The sequence below is a fragment of the Chlamydotis macqueenii genome, chromosome Z, assembly GCF_036417535.1.
Source record: "Chlamydotis macqueenii isolate bChlMac1 chromosome Z, bChlMac1.mat, whole genome shotgun sequence".
Lineage (NCBI taxonomy): Eukaryota > Metazoa > Chordata > Aves > Otidiformes > Otididae > Chlamydotis > Chlamydotis macqueenii.
Window position 1 is genome coordinate 74697812 of NC_141593.1, and position 6395 is coordinate 74704206.

Sequence of the window (6395 nt, forward strand, 5' to 3'; positions counted from 1 at the left end):
TCCAGCCACTGTGATGTTGTTGTTATGCGTCTTGATTGTGTGCCAAGTCTTGGGTAGGGTTGCAAAACCCACTTCCGAAACAGCCTCAAGGAGATCTGATTTTAGGTGAAAATAGCCAATAATTTGAATTGCTTGATGTCAGTTCCTCTATAGTACTGTATGTCATTATCTAGCTGTTGTGTGTCCCTCTTTGCTTCCTCCTGCTCCACGCCCTGAGAGACTTATGTTGTATCAAATGTATTATAGTAAAACTCACCTAGATCAACCAAGAAGGAACTTTGACCAAAGTGAAAAAAAACGCAGCAGTGATGGAACCAGAACTGCCTCTGGCAACTAACACCTAGCAACGGATCTTCAGTCTGCAGACCATGAACACGCTAAATCACTCGCACCAGATACACCACCTGAGCGACCATTGCGTTGTCTGTCCTGTGCTGAGAGACTGTTATGACAGAGGGAGCCCAAAGTTATGGACTGGATAACCTCGGCAGACATTTTGGAGGGACGGGCCACGGACTAAGGGAGTTACATCTGTGTGTATGTGCACAGGTAGATCAGAGAAAGAAAAAGTTGATGATTAATTGGAAAGTGTAGGATCTGGGCATGATGTAGACGGTATGGAATAAGGGGTGGATAATGTCCTGGTGCTGGCTAGGACAGAGTTAATATTCACCTGAGCTGGGAGGAGAACCGGAGCTGGTGGCCCCTATGGCTGGGGCACCCAGCTGGGATAGGTTCCTAATTAGCTAGCAGCTGGGGTAAGTTTTCCCAAATTAGCCAAAGGGCTGTTCCATCCCATGGGACATCATGCTCAGGATAGAAGTGAGGAGGGTGGTAAAGGGAGCCTCCTGCTCCGTGGCAAGGAAGTGGGTGTTGATGTTTGTTGGAAGCCACTGTACTCTATTTGTTTTCCATCACTGTTTTGGTTTTTTCTGTTATTGCTCTTAAATTGTTTGTTTGTTTGTTTCATCTCAACCCAAGTGGTTTTGCTGCCTTTTGTTTACAAATTCTCCCTTCTGTCCCACTGGAGGGTGAGGGGAGCGGGAGAGAGACTGTGTAGTCTGGTCCCGATCAGGGCTGACCTGCGACAGTCACACAGGAGCCCACGGCAGGACACTGATTCACAACAGTTTCTGAGATTCATGATCACATCCGCAAGTGAGAACTCCTCTTTCTGCCCCAAGTCCCCTTACTCACTGAATGCAAAGCCTGCAGCCCAGCCTGGGAGAGTGCTTGGGCTCTTTTCACAAAGGCTGCTGAGGAGAAATTTAGCGATAAGCCAGTTCTTTCTTCCATGGCTGTCGCTTTCACTGAACGCTTATGGAAAGGCTGTCTAATACACACTGTCTAGCACACCGTCCCGCGGTCAAAAGCCATTTCCCCTCCAGAAATGTGCCGATGGTGGCACTCCTGAGCCCAGGAAGTCAGTGCCGTTGCCAAATGCAGCCTCTGGTGAATACAGCAGCCTGTATTCATCAGCGCGTGTAGGATCTTCATTATATCAGCAGTTATCCTAACACCCTCTATCAGCTGGGAGTTGCTCTGGGCCTGCAAGCAGAAAATCTGCATCCCTCCTCAGCTGTTCCTGATTTTGTGGTGTAGCTTTCTGTGTGCTCATTACCTACTTTGCATTAGATGAAGAAGAATTACCTCAGAAGGGATATTAACTATGGAGTGTGAGAAAAAAAAGGTAGACGTTGTTTATTTATGTCAGCAGCAGGAGAGACCTGCACTTCTTCTCGTGCTGCAGGTTTTGAGTCAGTTGTGAAGCAGGGAGCTTCTTTCAACCTCATCTCATTCTATTATATTATTATCTGCCTTTGTAAGGAGATCGAACAGAAAGTCGCTCTCTGTGCTTTGAATCCTGCAGCCCCCGTAAGATCCTGGATGTTTCTTTGTGAGAGACGGTGTCGAATGTTTGTCTCAACATTGTCGAAGCATCACGCCACCACCTAAACAATGGTACATCAGTCGAACCATAGGACTGGAGTCTTCCTGTCTTCCTGCAAGATGATTCCCTTATCTTGCAAGCCAGTCAAGCCACAGGACTGGAAGCTTCCTGTTTTTTCCTCCTATTTTCCCACAAACCTGAATGCAGAGCTGATTCTGCAGAATTTAGCCTTACCCCTACATTTGCACCCAGACCCAGGCCAGAAAAACAGAGGGGCCCAGAGACGGTATTGGGCATGCGTATCACCACCAGGTGAGGGGTGCGGCCAAGCAAACCCGCTCTTGGAATATGTGACGTGGATAAGACGAACGATAAAAGGACAGAAACGACCAACATTGGACGGAACATTTCCCCGCCGAGTCAACTGGACTGTCGGGACGCCGCAGCTCCGTGGTGGTAGCTATCGCAACTGAAACTCTTTTGCCTCTTTCCTTTCCTTCTCTCCTTTCGCTTGCCCTTGCAAACTTCTTGTCGGGTTAATAAAGTTACCTGGCACTTGACTGCGTTTTCAGTCTTAATTCTGTTCCCGAGAATACGAGCAAAACCACGCTCTGGTGTGTGAGAGGTTGGTCTAGCCGCCCTTAGCCTCCCAGACTCGTCTGAGGTGGCTAGAACGCAAGGGGGCCTTCCTCTCATCCAAAATCGGAGCGTGACATTCTTACAGGTTGAAATCTTCCTGAAAGGTCAAGGAACTTGCTTGTGGTGTGCTGCAACTTGCATTTCCACATGCGGAAAACACTAGGGAAAGAAAAGAACAAAAAGTGATCTTTAACTTTCTTTCTCAGGGAAAAGCCATTGGACTTAGGAGTGAATAATCCCTCCTTTTGCCAGATCTTTCATAATTTTTTTTTCTGACACACAAAGGTGGTACGAATAGACCAGAGACTTCCCTCAGCACTTCACACATGGTTTCACTCAACAAATCATCCACCCACCAGCCAGGCCACAGCATGAGCTTTCCCCGAGCTCCCAGCGGCCCCTGTCATCTGCCCAAGCAGAGATGCTGCTCTCCTGCTCACACAGACTGTCCGCACTGCCTGGCAGGACCAGTTTCCCAGGCCCGTTTCCCACAAAACCCTCCCAACAGGGCAGCAGGGGCCTTGGCCAGCACTGGGGCATGGGGTTGGGGACAGTCACCAGGAGAAGGTGAAGAAAGCAGCACCCAGAAAGCCTGATTCAAGGAAAGAGGGAATTTTTTTTTTTTTTTTTTTTTTTAAAGAGTTGATGGAGCCCTGCTAGCGCCGCCTCCGGGGTGGCCTCTTGCAGGGCTGTGGAGAGTCCTGGGGGCTGGCAGCCCTCCTCTTTGGGGGGCGCTGGGCCCGCGCGGTTGAGCTGTCCCTGCCCCGTCTGGGAGCAGAAGTTCTCCGGTTGCAGCCCTGGGCAGAGGGGCCTGCTGCCGCTACCTCCCCTTGTTCCTCCTGGCGTTGCTCCTGCTCTGCAGAGACGGGCACAGGTGAGGGGCAGCCAGGACCCCCGTGGACTGCAGCCTCCGAAGGACCATCTTCCTCCTCCACGTTGGACACTGCGGGGCTGCAGGAAGAGCAGCTGGAGATGGGAGTCTCCCCACTGGAGCTGGTGGAGCTGGAGCTGCTGGAGTTGGAGCTGGAGATGCTTGCGCTAGTGGAGCAGGTGCTGGCTGCAGGGCTGTTGTCCTCCTCCCCAGCAGTGCTGCAGCGAATCAGCCTCCCAGCCTCTTCACTGCACCGCTCCACAATGACATTGAAGAGGTCACGAACCAGTGGGTCCGTAAATCCCCCGAGGCAGTCCTGCAGTATGTCGAGCATGACTTGCTCATTCGGACCATACATGCACAGGACATTCAGGATCAGGCTCTCTATACTGTTTACGTGCCACCACCGAGCCCCTAAGATCAGCCTCAGTACAGCACGCAGCGAGGGCAGCACGGGATCAAGAAGACTTTGTTGTCTCTGGAAGAGTCCTGCCCAGACCTCGGGCTGGAGCCCACCCACTGCCTCTGACCCTGCAGCCCCCTGCCCAGCCGAAGAGTGTACCCACTGATACTTTCGTTCTATTTGTAGGGCTGCACAAATTTTGTTCATCACTCATCTTGTAAAAGGGGTTCTCCTATTGTTATTTAGCGTTAGGGGAACACCAAATTAAGGAATTAGTTCTCTCAGCAACATTTTTTGCAACAGATGTTTTGTCTGCATATTTACAAGGATAGCCCTCTACCCATCCTGATAATGCATCTAAAAGGATAAGGACATACTTACAATTACAGCACTGAGACATTTGAATGAAGTAAATTTCCAGATTTACAAACGATCTGCACCGTTTAGGGTGTGGAGCTATACCTGTCTCCTCCTGCTGTCCTGTGTTATGTGCTAAACAAACTGGGCAGCTGCTGACGCCGAAGTCACGGACACTGCTGACGACCAATATGATCAAGCAAATGCCAATTTATTGTTGATACATCCCGGTTAATATAGCCCTTCTAGTTCCCTATCATGCGCAAGCTCTCTACTAATTGGCTAACTATATCATGCACGCGCTCCTAGCTAAAATACGATTCGTTAAGTCTCTTTGTTCACGCGCACGGCTCTCTCCACCTACACCCTGCTTCACGTTCAGCCCCCAGTCACGTATGCCAGCTGTTTTCCTTCTTCTCAAGGCTGCTTCGTTTACTTTCTCACAGGAAGCTTCATTACTTTCTCACAGGTGGCCTCATTATTTTCTCACAGGTGGCTTCAGTACTTTCTTACAGGCAGCTTCAGTACTTTCTCACAAGCGGCTTCAGTGATGTCCTTGAGGCCTGCTGCTCACAAACATAACAATTCCATTCGGTCTGGATTGTTCACTAAGTGCCCCTGGTACTCCAGGTATCCAACAGGCAGCTGCTACGTACTGTTGAGCTGTACTTGAACTATGTGGAGAAAAGTCAGTCTTGTCATTACCTGCAGCATCGTCTGTGCCAGTGCCTGTGCAGAGACATCGACTGTGCCAGACTCTCTTTGTCCTTGAAGAGGAAGGTTCTGGAGTGACCTGCATTTAAAAGCTGGGATCCAGCAGCCTCCAACACCACGGGAGCCTGCAGAGGATTTTCGTCAGGCCAGAGCAGCAGCCGTGGGTACCTGCTGGTGCCAGAGAGGACAAGGAGCAGCAGCTGGACCGACTGTGCCTGAGCAGGCAGTTACAGAGCTTTTGTACCTTTAAGTGACAGCATGTGTCTTTCATGGAACAGCGGTGCATGTCAGATGAGCAGGACACAGTGAGGAGTGTTTCCTATGGGTTTCATAGGAGGGAGCTCTAGACGGCTAGGTAAGGAAGCTCTGGACACATTGTCCTTTTACAAAGAGCACACTCCTTCGGTTACTGGATGGTGCTGTCTCGGAGAAGCCATTGGGTCATGCTGCAGATATTTTCTAGCTTGTGGGGCTTTGCAGGAGCACAAGGCATTAGCTATTTTACTACTGCTCTACTGAAAGGCCAGCTGGGACTTGGGGCATCTTCACTCAGTGCCTGATTCAGGCACTTAAGGCAAAAGTTCTTGCGGTATCTATAGTGCTTTTCAGACGTTTCATGGAAGTCTGGAACATTCTACAAATGTTGGTATTGTCTCATAGGAGTACCAAATTTCAAAATTGCAAGTCACCAGAAGTCAGAGTGAGAAAGGTGAAAACAATTGATCCCAGCTGAGAACTGCGGTTATCTTGGCAGGACCTTGTTCTTGCACAGACTCGCAGGGGTGGATTGACTGCACAGGTATGTGATGCAGCCCTGGTGCTACAGCTGCCTCTCTTCAGGGAGTACTTCTGTACCTATAGCCCACGGTGTTGGAAGTGAGGGGGTGTGTAAGAGAATCCACTTGCGTGTGGGAAATAAAAAAGCACCAGAACTTCAGTAGGACATGTAGCTAATGTATGAGTAAATAAATGTACATGTATTCGGAGGGGAGTGCTCAGAAATGTTTTACTGAATAGAGTGCATGACCAAAATAGTTTGGAGGTCACTGCTACAGCCATCCCTCTAGGAGCATCTTTGCTTTTGGTTCTCCATGGAAGCATGCCTTGAGTAGTAAAACTCTGGAAAAACAGGTTAATTCCTGATTCCTAATGGGTCGTTCTAATTCAGCAAGTATGTGGGTGTTTCACAGACGGTTCCTATTTACTCCTTTTATTTTTCATGCCATTTATGCTGTGATCAAAGTAAGCATAAGATGCATATGAAGTATGCCCAGGCTATTTCTGCTTTCAGGAGCATTTCTCCCCCAGCTTGCCTGCATTTCAGGATGTGCTTATTAGGGTTTTCTCTTTCCTTGGTCCATATGGTTTCTTGCACAATTCCAAACTGGCATCTGAACTATGCCCTGCATCTAATTCTAAGCAGTACTAGTAAAAAGGTAATTATCAAAAAGAAGTGATCTTATCTTAGACCTATCTGGGATTTTTGTCTGAGTTAAAGGCATACTCTCCAGCTTTGCCCA